Here is a 16,343-nt window from a genome sequence, read left to right as displayed (position 1 = left end):
TTTGATGTTCTAACCTGGAAAACAAACTCGAGGAGCGGCACACATTCTTATTGTTATAAGAACTGACCACAAAACTGACACAACCTGTTACCAAGCTGGCCCTGATTGTGATTCATTGCAGAACCAAAATGTCCAAAATATGTTCGAGGTATTTCAAAGATTGAAAAAGGAGCATCTCTCAATCTTTCAATACTCTCCTTTGATTCATAGTGAAAGGAATATTTAGTTTAACTCTCTAAGAGGCCGAGTAGAGTCACATCTCTTTTAATATTTGGCTTGTATAAAATGCTTTTGCTCATCTGTACAGAGCCTTCATCAGAGGGAACTATGAATCAGCTCAAAGTGATCTGAGCTCTGATCAGAGAGCCGGTGTAAGCCAAGTGCCAAACATGCTAGAAGAGGTTTCTGTTTCAGTTTGAGCCAGTATAACGAGTGAACTGTCATCATTTTGTCCTCCCTGATGAGATGAAATTTGAAGTGAAAAACTGAAAAACAACTCGCTTCAAGCCGTCAAGGATAGAATCACCAACTTCAGTTTGACAGTACATTTAGAAACCTGGCTTTGTGAAGACTGAATTAGCAAAATACTGTGTCAACACAATGACCACACACACACTCTGCAGTGTAACCTTAGCATAAATACACATCTGTATGCTAGTCCTGATGGGATAAGTGTGTTCATGTGTGTGTGCTCTTTTTTATCCAGGGAAGATTTGCTGAACACTAGAGATGCACCGATCCACTTCTTATCTGATCCGATTCAGATAAGAGATGTACAGATATTTTTATATCGTAACTAACAGTGTTATTGTTGTTGTTGGTTTGATCTATGAGGCTACACAAAGCTGTAGTAAACCCAGCATTGTATGCATTGTGCTGTCTTCACATACAAACAGGAAGCAGCAACAGCAGTCAGGTTTTTCAAATTAAATCTTTTAATCTGAAGTGTAAGAGTTATACTTGTTTTGATCACATAGAAGGAGCTGCTCCATCTCGTCTGAACGTCGTCATGGAGATGATTTGCCGTCACTTCTTACAGTTCAGTCTGAACGTCTTCAAAGTGAGACTGTACGAGTTGAGAATGTTTAGAGTGCCCAACCAATATCGGACCAGATACCGATGTAAGATCAGATCTCCACTGAACACCAAAGTGTTTCTTATTTACTAAAATAAGTGCTGTAGCTCAAAAGAAGATTGCATTTCTTCCTGTTCCAACAAAAGACCTATCAGCGTTTAAATGGACTGCAAACTGGGACTGATTGAGTGATAGTTCATATGAAGTTGAAAAGCATCAAACAAAGTCTCAGTCACTTACTTGTGTTGAGACTCTGCACAAATGACACATTTGTTTTCTCCTAAAATGGCTTGCTGGAAACAGAAAGTTGTTAAAAATGATGACCTCATTAAATCAGGACTTCAAGGTGTGTCACAAAAACCTCTCTGAAACAGCATGAGGGCTGAGTTTTACCTTTGAGCTCTTATTTTCCTGAGATAATAAAACAGCAGAACTCATCGTGTTTTAAAAACACGACTCTGCTTTCATTTAAACTGAGCTGATCCCCTCACTAGCCCAGCAGGGAAGATATGGATCATTACTCAGTCTTATTGCCAACACCAGCCACCAGCTAAGCTCTACGCAGGAACACACACACACACACACACACACACACACACACACACACACACACACACACACACACACACACACACACACACACACACACACACACACACACACACACACACACACACACACACACACACACACACACACACACACACACACACACACACACACACACACACACACACACACACACACACACACACACACACACACACACACACACACACACACACACACACACACACCATGCATTTCCAAAATGAAGTACAGAAAGTGAAAATCGAATGTTAATTCTGCAGGTAGTGCATGACGCATCTTGCACTTTATTTCACCTTCCTCTTATCTGCTTCTATCACTGGCTGTTCTTCAGTATGCACACTAAAAAAAACTGCTAGAAAAAAATAGACCCAAGTTTAATTTAACCCAGGAGTACCAGTGGGGTGTTTTGCCCCAGTTGTGTTATTTTTACTTGACTGTTGGGTTACTGGTTCAAAACAAACCCTCTGTTGTAGCTTAGACACTGATGCCAGGTCAAAACAACACAGCACTACTGTACTAGGTCAAGTTAGGCTGGACTCAATCTTTAGGATTTTTTTTGCCGTTTTAGACCTTGTTTCCCCTTCTGTCAATCATGGCAGGAATCCGTTTCATGCCCCTGGTCAGTACTGTTCTTGGGCAAAGATTTTCAGGGAATGACTTGAGATCATGATAAACCCTGTGAGGAGATATATTGCTTCCAGTGACACAAATGATGATCTAAAGCTGCACAAAACTCCTGAAAACTTCCCAAAATGTTCAGGTTGCATGTATGAGCTGTGGATTTTTTCACCCAAATTTCACCCAGAACATTTCCTGCCAGCCCCTTTCTGTGTGAAGTCAAGGTGAGACAAAGCAGGAAAATTCAACACTAGCAAGCAAGGGAGGGTTCTGACGTTCAGGTTTATGTCACTTGAGGGACCAGGGGTGAGCGTCGAGCACGTAATAAAGAAGCTTCATACTCTCTTCTGCTCTCCAGTTTGTTATTTACGACTCACTCGTTGACACTGAACACATTCAACTATGAGTTGCATCGACATGTAAATGCACAATCTATTATTATATCGTCAGGCGCTGCTTCATCGTCTGCCATTTATTCTTATACGAGGTGCATATGTGAACAGGTAAGTTTCAGGGACAGCTTGACCTGAAATTATCTAGAAATGTTCAGGAATGAAAAAGGGTTAAATCATACTGTGCAGCTGATGTGCCTTTATTATTGTCATATCTTGTAGGAGTGTAAATGTGTCCGATTAGACAGAAGACTATAAGTGAAGTTCTTCCATATCTTGGTGATGTAGTCTGACTTTAAACCTCCTCTACTCCGACCTCGGCCAATCTACAGACAAAGCCCCCCCCTCCTCTCTGAGCAGACCACCATGTAACTTTATATAAGAAATATCTGGGGTAGAGGGGAGAGACCAATAATCTTATTATCCCCTTTTGAGTGATGTCAGATTTACAGTTACTACTTATTTTAATGCCCAGACTAAAGCACTGGAATTAACACAAAAATTCAGTCAGAAGATTTCTGAGAAACTTGGTCACAAAGTAGTGAAGCATGTTAGCACTCTCAACCCTCTTCAGACTAAAGTGACAAGCCGCGATATTCCCGCCACCTTCGATCTGAAGGTGATTCCCCCCCCCCACCCCACTCTAAACCATCTTTGGAGGTAGTATCAGAGGCGTTACAGAGGCAGGAGGGGATCAGTTGAGCCAGCGGGGAGCGCAGCGCTGTGTGTGCGTGCAAATTTGAATTCACTAACTGGGACACCGATATCATGCTGCAGAATCTTTATGAATGTACAAAGACGTGATGATGGAAACTTTTGCAAAAAAGAAGAGAAGAAAATCGCTGCATGTCTGTCCTGTCTCTATGACAACAGTCTGTTGACAACGGCTGCTGTATGACCGACACGGCTCAGTTACGTTTTACTGCATGTTTTATATTTATGATTGTTTATTTCCAGATCAGACACGGAGCAAAGAGGATGTGGGTACCAGACACAATCCTTAGGAGACAAAACTACAGGTAATATCATACATTTGGAAAAGAGCGCTAGTGACGTCAACAGCGCCTTTCAGAAAAGTTGAAAGATTTCAAATTGAGCGCTCGGAGCGGCCAAACACAAAAGGCAGAGCGCTTGGAAAGAAGACGCTGGGAGGTGTCCGCTTCATGCTGCTGCAAACGCTCTCTACTCATTTAAAAAAAATAAAAATAAAAAAGACACCGGCGCTCAGAAAAAAAACCAACACCAGGTGGACACGGGGCCTAAAACATTAAAACTCTCTGTTTCTAGCTATCCAACATGTGAATACCTCCGGCTTTTCCTTCCACAACCTGAATTTCTTTACATTGGAGACCAAACACAACATTTGAGGTTGGACTTCTGGGAAAAAATGAACATGTTTATCACCATCGTTTGACCAAACAACTAATCGATCCATCCAAAAAAATAAAGAGATTATAATAAAATGCTAAATAGTTGTTGTATGTGATACACAGAAATTTGTCTTTGACTTCAGTGTGCCATTAAAAACAAGACCAACCATCTACACAAGGTGACAGTCACAAGCCGTGAGTCGCAAACGCTGACAGATTATAGAAATGTATACTCAGTCACAGGCAGCCATATTTGTTATCATTATGTAATCTTGTTGAAATTGGAAGCAAACACACTCCACACACAGTGATTACAAAATGTTGGTAACTTTATCATCATCGTCTATTTTCATGTCAAATCATTTTGTGCAGGAAATGGAGCGCAGAGTACAGCTGCTGCCTCTCATCGTATCTGCAACATCTTCTCCTTCATCACTCTTGCCATCATCACATTTCCTCCTCGTCGTGTCTCTGCTACACACCTTTGTCATCACTTCCTCATTAGTGTGTCAGCCAAACTCTCCCCCTCTCCTCCTTCACTCTCGGATAACAAGTTGTTGCTGTTCTCTCAACCTCCACCAACAATTCACCTCATAGCTTTCACTTTCTTTCCCCTTTTCTTAACTTTACCTCCTTTTTGATCTCATCTTTCTCTAAACTTTAGTTCCCTGTGATGTTGTAGTGCTGGAAATCTCAAGATCACTTTTTGAAGGTCTCGTTCTCGTCTCGGAATCAAAAGCATTTTTACTCGATCTTGTCTTGGTCTCAGACTGGGCGGACTCCGGTCTTTAAATCAAAACAGATCAAGACCAACACTGATCAGCTTTATTTTAGAAACCCCTTACAGACAACAAATAACTTCCCGGTTACGGCCGCAACCTTCAGGATGACGGTCTAAGTAAGTGACACGCCCACAGCACACAAGATGAGGATTTCTCAGTGATACCTATGGTCTTGGTCTTGACTTGGTCTGGATCCCTAAATGTCTTGGTCTGGATCCCTAAATGTCTTGGTCTTGACTCGGTCTTGATCCCTAAATGTCCTGGTCTTGACTCGGTCTCTATCCCTAAATGTCTTGGCCTTGACTCGGTCTTGATCCCTAAATGTCCTGGTCTTGACTCGGTCTGGATCCCTAAATGTCTTGGCCTTGACTCGGTCTCTATCCCTAAATGTCTTGGTCTTGACTCGGTCTTGATCCCTAAATGTCCTGGTCTTGACTCGGTCTGGATCCCTAAATGTCTTGGTCTCGACTCGGTCTGGATCCCTAAATGTCTTGGCCTTGACTCGGTCTGGATCCCTAAATGTCTTGGTCTTGTCTTGGTTTGGATCCCTAAATGTCTTGGTCTTGACTCGGTCTTGATCCCTAAATGTCTTGGCCTTGACTCGGTCTGGATCCCTAAATGTCTTGGTCTTGTCTTGGTTTGGATCCCTAAATGTCTTGGTCTTGACTCGGTCTTGATCCCTAAATGTCTTGGCCTTGACTCGGTCTGGATCCCTAAATGTCTTGGTCTTGTCTTGGTTTGGATCCCTAAATGTCTTGGTCTTGTCTTGGTTTGGATCCCTAAATGTCTTGGTCTTGACTCGGTCTTGATCCCTAAATGTCTTGGCCTTGACTTGGTCTGGATCCCTAAATGTCTTGGTCTTGACTCGGTCTTGATCCCTAAATGTCCTGGTCTTGACTCGGTCTCTATCCCTAAATGTCTTGGCCTTGACTCGGTCTCTATCCCTAAATGTCTTGGTCTTGACTCGGTCTCTATCCCTAAATGTCTTGGTCTTGACTCGGTCTTGATCCCTAAATGTCTTGGTCTTGACTTGGTCTTGGAGCTCTCTGGTCTCAGGTATGTCTTGGTCTTGGTTAGTGTGGTCTTGACTTAAACACTAGTTCCTTTTCTCCCCTCCTTTTCCTCTGGATGTTGCCCTGTTTAGCCCCCTTTCAGACTGCTTTAGTCCTCCATGGATATCATTTATTATTCAATAACTGCATCCCATGAATTGTCAGATAGGAGGATAGTCCCTGCTCATTTACATATTAAAAAGTACAGTTCATAAATGCTGTCTGCTCCATTTCTAAGGAGGAGACATTAACAGTAGATACTGAAACACACTGGAAAACACACATCCTCTTCAGCTCCACTCTCTCTATCTGCTTAGTTATTTATCTCTAAGTGGTCTGCCGGGAATTCAACCACCACTCCTGTCTGCTGTTATCAATACAGCTCTCATAACGGAGATAAAAACACTTCTACAACCACCAGACAAAGTGAGTTATTTACTCACAGGCCTCATATCAGCTGACTCAAGAGGATAACTGAGGATCATTACAGAGTAGGAAGGTGTTAGGTGATCAGTGATGATAAATGATAAACTAATATCTCCTCTTCAAAGTCAAAATCATCTTTATGGTCAGTGTTGCTGTATGTACTGGTGGACATACAGAAAAATGGTTTCTCTCAAAAACACGGTGCAAACAGCAACAGTATAAAGAAACATAAAAATAGCAAATACAGATATACAAAAGTACAAAGATAAAAAAGAAGTGCATGGACATGAAATAAATATGTATTTTAGGGACGCACCGATGCATCTGTATCAGCCGATATCGGCCCTGTTGACAGACATCGACACATCAGCAAATAATGAGACATGAACCGATGTCAGTATCCGATGTTTGTTGTGCCAAATCCATGTAATGTCGACATTTGGTAAACCTAACTACTGATTCAGAGAAGAGGTTTTTATGAGTTGCATGTTTGTATTTAAAAGCTATTTTACTACAGCTGAGGTCGTGAGCGTCAATAGACTAGCGGTTATGTCGCGTGCCACAAGTACAGAGGCTACAGCGGCTGTGGGTTCAAATCTGACATCGGCTCTTTTCTGCATGTCTCTCTAATCACAGCATTTCCCGCCTCTCCTCAGCTGTCCTATCCAGTAAAGGCAAAATGGCCCCAAAAATATTTCAAAAATTCAAATAAAAAACTCAGCCGAGGTGATTTGATCCAAACTTAAACTCACTTGACATCTGTTAGATTGCAATCGTTGCAGTTGCTGACACACAATCTAAAAAATCAATGCTTTCCATGTATAATGTGATGGTTAATTCAATCAATCAATCATTATTTGTATAACGCCAATTCACAAAAAGTGTTATCTTGAGATGCTTTACAAAAAGACCATATGTGATAATATGCAGGAAGGATTTCTCCTTTGTATTCTTCACGTTCCTGTTGTCCACACTTCCTTGCAGCTGAGGTGGAGGTCGGAGCAGGCCGTGCAGGAATGAGGACGGCGGTGGTTTAGGGGACGACACAGTCCGATAGTGGAGGCTGGGCGTCAGGGGCGTCGGGTGGTACTGGTAATTGGATGCACTTGGTATTTTTGAACTCAATTTGTAGGCATTGAATTGAGCTCTAGGACAATACAACCACTTTTTTATCACTATTTTCCGCAGTGAGCAGAGGAAATGAATGCCGTCATAACTGATGATGACGTTTAATGTTAGTCGTTGTCCTCTTATAGTGAAAACAAAAAGGAAGCTTAAAAAAATCAAACAATGAGAGATTAAAAGACCGTCTTTCTCTGTTCACTGAGATCAGGTTACAAACATACACATGTCGCCCTGCCTCTGAATCAATAGATTGTAATGAAAGCCTTTACGGCAGGACGGACACAGTAAACACAGCTGCTACACACATGGAAAAACAGGAAACCGACCACTGACTCATCTCACTTTTCATTCACTTCCAAAAGTTTCTCAGCTTTCCATTATTAAACAAGAATGCTTCGGATGTTTCCCCCCCCCCTTTATGTTTGGCTCCTCATCCCCAACATGCAAAACAATGACACTAAAGCTGAGTCACCGCCCGGCGAGTCGTTTCCTGCTGTTTTTGGTTGGAAGAACAACTGAGCCAATCAGAGCTTTATACGGGAGTAAGAACAAGAACGACTTCCTCTTCGTGTCCTGTTTCAGGGACAAAAACACGACGGCCGCAGAGGAAACAGAAAGAAGCTGCACAAGTGGAGTTACAGGGATATAAACTGCAATATGTCTTTAAACCCTCTGAAAACACAACAAGGCCAATGTTGATGGAAGATAGTGTTGTCATGAGAACATGGGGATTTCTGAGAATCTCTGCCTTATTCTAAGAAAGGTGGTGTGATTTGTAAGGCTTTAAAAACATCCAGAACAGGCCCAGTATATATTTGGAATTTGGCTTTTATGATTCTCGGTCTTTTAAGGCATGGAGTGCATGCTGAGTCCTGAATGAGAGAAACACATTTGCATTTTTGGCCTCATCTGTAAGTCATTGATTTCTTTTTAATGGATTGTAGATGCCTGGAAGGGTTGTTGTAATAACAAGCTTAAGAGATTTTCTCATTTGGCTCTAAGAAATTAAATCCGTCTGTTAATACCCCACTCATTTCTAAAGCGTTTACTTGTATTTACAAAAAGCGATCGCCAACAAGTGGCTGTATGAGACTTCAGCAGATGTTGGGCATTTGATGCTAATCGACAAGGCCCTCTGCCAGTATTTACATACTCCATACATGCTTCAGTTTGTCAGCGCCCTAAGGTACCGTTTGCTGCCAATGAGCCCGTTTCCACAGCGAGGGACGCGGATCGTCTATGGAGCATGGCATGCCTGCTCCGTTTCAAATACGCTGCGATGCAACGGCGCTCGCTGCAAGAACATGCCAAGCTGGACAGAACAGATCAAGTAAGTCGGACAGGAAGTCAGACAAGAAGACAGAGCGTTCATTCAATTTCAGAACAAAAAACAACATACAGACTCCTGATCGTATATTCCATCAATTTGTCAACATAACGACCGAATGAACAACAAATCATCCTCAGAAAGACAAAGCAACATGTTGTTTGCACATTTTCCTCTTTATTCCCGTGTGATCTTGTAGTTCTCCTGTGATGTGTGTTCAGCTGATCATAGCTGCGCTCCACTGGGCTCACGCTCCACAAACGGACCCAGTGAGGCAGGACGCGGCGTCCGACGGAGTGAAAACGAGACTGTGTGTAAAATGGCAGTCAATCCATCTCAAACTACCCAATTTACTCATTTCATGGTAGACTAAAAGGAAAAATGCATTTGTAGAAGAAAAGTTGGAACCACAGTGGTGTAACAGTTGAAGTCACTTGACTGTTTGTATCATTTGTAGACTTCTGGAGATTACATTAAAGCAGAGCAGGTTTATTTGTGAAAGATTATCTTGCTGAACAAAATATGAAAGAATCAAAAACCAACTTGCTTTTTTTTTGAGGGAAACAGAGGGGAAGCTAAATTTCCACCCTGCAGCACTCTGCGTGCATGCACTGTGTTCAGGACGCCTGCTGTTTGGTATCAATGATGAAGCTTCTTGATTCAGAAGTGAAACTGCCTCTCAGTTGATACTTAAAAAGGAGAATCACGCTACCATTCAGTAGTCAGCACTTATTTGATCTTAGTAAGAAGCCCGACTTCTTTTGCGGAACTGAAATCAAACATGAGCATAAAGGGCAGACGAGGCCGACTGCAAGAGCAAAAGTTATATACAAAAAATAAATAAACACACACATTAGGAAACATGTCTCCTCAACGGGCTGCTTTCCCTTCAGTCCCTACATCTGGGTAAGAGGACGCTGAGATGCAAAAAGTCAATCCAATTCATTAGCTAATGTCCATCAGCTGTCTGTCAGTATGCTGCAGGAGCTTTCTCAATGGACACATGTGCTAACAGAGCAGTAATGACTGTACTCTGCTATGTGTGCAAATACAGTGATGTCTACAACAATGAAGAAGTGCTGTCTCCACTCACTTTATAATGAAAACCTTCTTTTTAATCTCTTTCTCAAGGATTTTCTGCTCGTCTTTGTCATGATTAATAATACATTTTTGAGTTTCGGTCTTTTGGTTGGAGAGATGAAACAATCTGACGACTTCGGTTTGGGCTCTGAAAAAATATTCAAAGATTGATCAAAAGTGAGAATAAGCAGAAGTTGCTGTCTTTAAATGCTCAGTGGAGGAAAATGCTAAAATAATCACTTAAGTGTTTGTTTTGTTAGCTGGCGGAAAATCATTTGTCAACATCTATTTACTAAAAGGGTAAAAAAAAAAAAAAACACTATATAATGACAGAAATTAACATATTTACAGCCTGGTGCAAAAAACAATACATGTCTGATTTGTTATTGTCCTCATGGGCAAACACCATGTACAGGGATGACTTTTTTGTAACATATCTGTTTTGATTTTATGAACGACACGTTATCCAGAGCAAGGCTCGTAGCTGACATGATTGACAGGTGGGCGCGATGTAACGGTTTGTCAGGAGGTTTAAAACCCACCTCAGCTCCAGCTCTCAGCCTGTCGTTAGGTTGACTGAAAGTTAGACTGAGACAGCATTACCAACATGGCGGCTGCTGCTGATGAGCCTCAGGAGCCCCATGCAGGAACAGATGGGCGACGTCACTCAGGTTTCATCCATTAATGTGTCACAAGAAGGTTTGCTGTCTCCAGATCATGGAGGAGAAACCGGCAGTTACACGAGGAGAGCTTCCCAGGGCCATAGAAGATCACCGACCCAGAACCAGGACCGGCATCTGCTCCTTTGTGCAAGTAATAGGAGGAGCACTGCCAGAGCCCTTCTAAATGACCTCTAGCAGGCTACTGGAGTGCATGTTTCCCACCAAACTGTCAAAAACAGACTCGATGAGGGTGGCATCAGGGCCCCGCCTCACAGCCTGGACCAGCACAGTGCAGTGTTTCTTTCCCCCACGTCAGCTCAGGTGTGAAAGCAGCACTTCTAAAAATATAGTTACATTTTCATCTTGATAAAATCAAAGTGTTTCTTAACACAATTAACACATTGGCAGTGAAAAATGTCACTTCACAGCCTCTTTTGTCACCGAGGATCTTTGTACTTCATTCAGGATCCTCCAGAATATATTCATGTGGAAACACTGTCAGAGACGACTGACGGAGAGAAACAGCGTGATGATGAAGATGGAGTGACAGAGGGGAGGCGGAGGGGAGACAGCTGGGTCAGGGGGATACAGACGGACGGACAGACAGACAGAGAGGAAGAAGGGAGGTTCAGGGGGGGAGGAAGAGCTCGAGACGGACAGCAAGATGTCAGAGGAGAAGAGAAAGTGAAGGTGAATATCTGACAGACCCGTGTGACTCCAGATCACAGGACCAAGGACACGCTCATGACACGAGGTTCCAGAAGCCGCTGCTTCCCATTTTTGAAGTTATCAGCTTACCATCCTGATTATTTGCAGCCAGAAATACTTATCAATGCTGTTTTTGTTCCAATTAATGTAATCTAAGGTGTTTTGTGATTGTGAGATATTTGAGCTTACCTGGATGTTGTACCCTCCCACTGTTCTTTGAGAATGTCACACTGAACTATCACTAACTTGACACTTGAAAGAATGTGCGACATGTTACACATCAATATATCAGAACTGAAGTCTCTCCTGTGTAAATGTGTCTCTGAGTCCTGACTGTCTGCAATGAGGGAGAAGCTCGAGTCCCGCTGGCTGTGTTGTTGTCCAAGAACTAGAGAGAAGAAGAACATACTCACTGCTTATTTAAATGTCATATAAGCGTTTTTAGATCACGATCATTCTGTGTCAATTTACATGAGAAGCTACGAGCTAACTACAGAGCGCTAACATTAGCATGCTAACACATCAATGCAGGACACAGGTGATTGCAGCTCGAGCAAACGAAAATTGTGTCCGCGGCTTGCACTTAACGGAGCTTAATTATGATGCTTTCCGTTTGATAACTCCTCCGTGTGAACATGAGGGGTTGGAGGTGTGTCTCTGGAGAAGAGCGGAGGCTTCAGAATAGCTGTGGTGGGGCCAAACAGCAGTTTGTTTTGGTTTCATGCTGGTGCTCAAGGGCGACACCTATTGGATCAAAAATGTCCGACATTCTTCCTTTAACTTTACTAACTCCAATCCAAACAATCCAAACAACAAGATAAAGTTGTTCTTTAAATTGCACTATTTTTCTTGATTGGCTTCAATTTGAAAGATTTTATTGAAAGATGTTTGAGTGTTTAAACTCCAGATTATTGGCAAAATTTAGCCGATGGAAAGTTTTGCCAGCCCTGCTCAGACTTTACAAAATGTTGCTGTTGGTGGTTATCAAACAGATTTTCATGTCTTGAGCGTATACGGAGGAGACCTGCATTTGACCACGCACCCGGGATTATAACTGTAATGGTTTACTCGTGACTCAGGACCCTTTGTATTCAAAAATCTGTCCTAATCCTACTCAAATGCAGGACATATTCATTTACACAAATCAGAAAACTGAGGCTGCACTGTTCTCTTTTCTATGACTTGGTATATTTTGACCAGACTGTCCAATGCCAATTACGCTGTTACAGGTCGTCTGTGCAAGCTGCTGATTATGACCAACATATACATTCAAAGTTAGAACCAAACAGATGCTTTAGTACTTATAATGAGAACATGAAGGACGAGTCAGGTGGACCTGTAAAAATCTGCAACATGCATAACTAGAATTTTGTAAGTAAACTTTATCACAATACATGTAAAAAAATGTAAATGACTATTTTACTACTCACAACGGCCAACGACAAACTCACAGTATAAACTCCGTCATCGGTGACGCTCTTTGAGTGTGGGCTAGTGCACGCAAGGTGTAGAGAACGAGCAGGGAGACAGGGAGGCGTGTGATTGGTTCATCGGATTGGTACCTCGTGGTAGACATTGGTCAAAGTTTTAGGTACAGATGACGGATTTTCTTTGTTCCTCTTTCAGAGAACATGAGTTATTAATTTCTGTCAGGACCTAAAGACAATTTACACCAAAATCTTAAAAAGTGTTTCTGGAGAAAATGACCAACCCTGACTTTAACATCTTCCTGTTATGTCACTGACTTGTGTGTGACAAGAAGTACAACATCAGCGTTTAGTTCCCCCCCCCCCCCCCATCTGAGGACTTTCTACTTTCTCTTTCTCTAAGAAATACTTTGTTTAAACTACATTTGGAATAAGAATCTGAGGTATAAAAATACACTTAACTGGGCTGGTCTCTGGCTCATTAATTGGGCTGGAAAATGAGGATAAATCTTTCATGAGTCGAGTGGTTCTTCTGTGGAGCTCAGATCCTGTAATAGTCATCTTCTCTTTTCTGATTCTAATGTCAGCGAGTGAATACGAACCCGGTCACACTTCTACGCGAGGATACAAATATCAAAACCAAATACCAGGGAGCCAAAGGAGCGCTCCCAGCTGGGGGATAATTTTAGGTTTTCACGGGTCATGAAGAGACACTCTGGCAGGAAACACTTCACCACAGTGAGTACAAGTTTAAGGATGAACATGCTGCGCAGTTATCTTTAATCAAGTTTTTATTAAACACTGAAAATAAAAGTCAAATCCGTCCTTGTAGGGTTTGTGAACTGCTTGAAAGTATACACATGCCAATGCATTACCAACTGTTATTAGTACTTCATAATCCATCGATCAGATTTTGCATTAGGCTTATTAAATATATGCGCTTTAAATTTGTCTAAAATGGTTTTAATGGAGCTCAAACTATAAGACTCTTAATCAACAACAGGCTAAAACTCAACATGTTCTGTGGTAGAAGCTACTTAAATGAGGATTAGTTGATTTTCCTGTAGTATTGAATGTCAAATGTCTAATAAGTGCATGAAAAAGGTTCACCTAAAAATAACAAAATCTGCAAATAAACTCGGCATTGCAGCTGCAGACGTTTCATTTGGTAATATCTGCTTTGTGATATTGTAAATACTTGACAATCTCAGACAACATGGGTAAGAAATAAATCAAATTTTAGTTATATTATATGTCATTGGTCCATGTTTAGATCTGAGTGTGTCTGCAGAGTGGCAGCGATGATAATCTCCCCTCTGACCTACTACTGCTGCTCTGTTGTCGAGGTGTAACCTGATTTGATGTGACTGGCCGCTTCTCTCTGACTCACTGATGACCGCGTCCACCAGAGATCATCCTGGTGATATCATCCAACATTGCCAGCCCCCCGCTCACACCCTAAAGACCCCAGCTGAGTCAGAAAAATGACATGATTTGGTGAAACGCTTCCTGGACATGCCCTAGAAAAAAGCTGATTCAGACATGACGTTTGTAGAGGGTCGTGCTTCAAAGTCAGTGAAACTATCAGTATTAACATCGTGTTTTAAACCTGATAACATGTGATCTGTTACTACTTAAGTTTAGTTTGGCCTAAGGCTGAACTAAAGGGACTTTAAACATACTGAACTGTCTGGCTGAGTGAATACAGATGCACCATTATGATACCACACCAGGTTTTGTCACTATTTTATGTTTTTTATCTTCATGTTTTTAAGTCGCTGTAAAGCACTTTGAATTGCATCTGATTTGTATGAAATGTGCTATAAGCTATATAAATAAAGCTTGATTGATTGATTGACTTATTGGCAATTAAGTGGAGAGAAAAAAACATTTTTGTAAAAGGATTTATAGGTGTTCTGTACAACATGGAGAACAGCAGAGAGAGAGAAACATTGAGTTACAGCTAATATTCTCTCTGTATTTCTGTTTATTTCTCAGAAATCATATTGTTATCGGAATATTGAACAAAGTTATTGCACATCGTATATATTTTTCTCCTATCGTGCAGGCTAATCCACAATCTGTCATAAAATGGAATTCACTAAAATTGCACCAACAAAGGAATGACTTTCAAAACTGATCAGCAAACCAAAACAAAAATACCTTTAAAACCCAAAACTGAGAAATGCATAATGCATCATTTTTGGTCCAATGACCCCCCCAAAAAAGTTCTGGATGGAACATGTTGCCAAACTTTGATGATCAAAAACAAGAACATAACCGCTGCCTGATCAGAGCCAAATCTGCATCTGTGTGATTAAGTATTTTATATCATGAAAATGTTGTCCATAAACATTAACATGCATGCACAGTCACACAGCCTCACACACAGCCAGTGAGTAACACCATCTGCCACTCCAGAAAAAGGCAGAGCCTCTCCTCCAGCTATTTCAGATTCACTAGACGCAAGCACACCAATAATAGGAACAGTCCCACACAATGGAAATATTTCAGACCACTTAGTTATTGATCCTAAATAGCCTGGTTATTCTGCAGACGTGCTATTAACCAACATGTACAGGAAAAAGTTGCACCTGTCTCTGAAACGCTTCCACAGAAAGAGGCGAGCACACTCGGCCACACAGACTGCAAATCAGGTGTTATGTTGAGAAATACATCCCTGCCGAGAATTGCATGCGCACCTTGCAGGACTATTCAAAATATGGCAAACGCAACTTCTACAATGCCGAATTTAAACATTCAACCTTAAAATACTGTGCTGTCTTATTTTGCATCCACCCTTAAATTTCCTCTACATAAACTCTAGAGTCAAACACTGTTTGCAGGTCATATTTACGCAGGCTAAAGAAAATGCATCTTCTACTGAGTCTACAGAACAATACGGACTCTTAACGTTTATCAAGTATAAACTTCACATACTTTGTCATCACATATTTGCCCACAGGAAGACGATTTATACCGTTTTCTAACACTTCTGCGAGGTGCATGCTATTCTCTGCAGGGATGCATTTCTCGACACAACACCGGATTTATCCTGTGATGATATATATATATAGATATAGATTGTATTAAATGTATAATTGTAAGCATACTGTACCAAACTGTAAAGATATAAGGATTGTATAAATATATAAAATGTAAATACAGTACATCAAATTGTACAAATAGATATGTATATATAGATATATGGATTGTATAAATATAGAAATGATAAAAAATCATAGTATATCAAGTTGTATATATGTATGGAAAATCATTGGATTATAAATACCAAATACAGTATCATAAATATAGTAATATATATAGATTGTATATAGAGAGAGATTATAAGGAACACAGAAAGTTAATTTAATTTAATAAATATAAATTATTGAGCTGTGGAAAAGGGGTAGGATTAAATAAGTTTTATACTTCTTCCTACTCATTTTCTGGCATATCAATTGAATATATGTAATTTTCTTTTTCTTTTATTGTGAAATAATTTGAACATTGTTTTTTGTTTATTGTATTTTCGTGCTTTTCATTTTGTTTTGTATTTTTGATATGTTTGATTTTATTTGATATGTCTGAAATAAATTTAATAAATCAATCAATGTCTCCTCACTGTTTTAATCACTAAATCAGGCACGTTTAGGAGCGATGATGATCGATATCACACCCCGGGATGAGCATCCAATGTCCGCCTGA

General features: G+C 40.9%; 1 protein-coding gene across 1 annotated transcript in view; it reads right to left on the bottom strand.

Moving 5' to 3' along the window:
- dnajc5ab (DnaJ (Hsp40) homolog, subfamily C, member 5ab) overlaps window positions 1-16,343 on the bottom strand; it is a 28,370-nt gene that overhangs the window by 11,546 nt on the left and 481 nt on the right. The gene's annotated exons all lie outside the window — the stretch shown is intronic.

The sequence above is a fragment of the Labrus mixtus genome, chromosome 15, assembly GCF_963584025.1.
Source record: "Labrus mixtus chromosome 15, fLabMix1.1, whole genome shotgun sequence".
NCBI classification, from domain to species: domain Eukaryota; kingdom Metazoa; phylum Chordata; class Actinopteri; order Labriformes; family Labridae; genus Labrus; species Labrus mixtus.
This window is presented reverse-complemented; position numbering and strand designations above follow the sequence as displayed.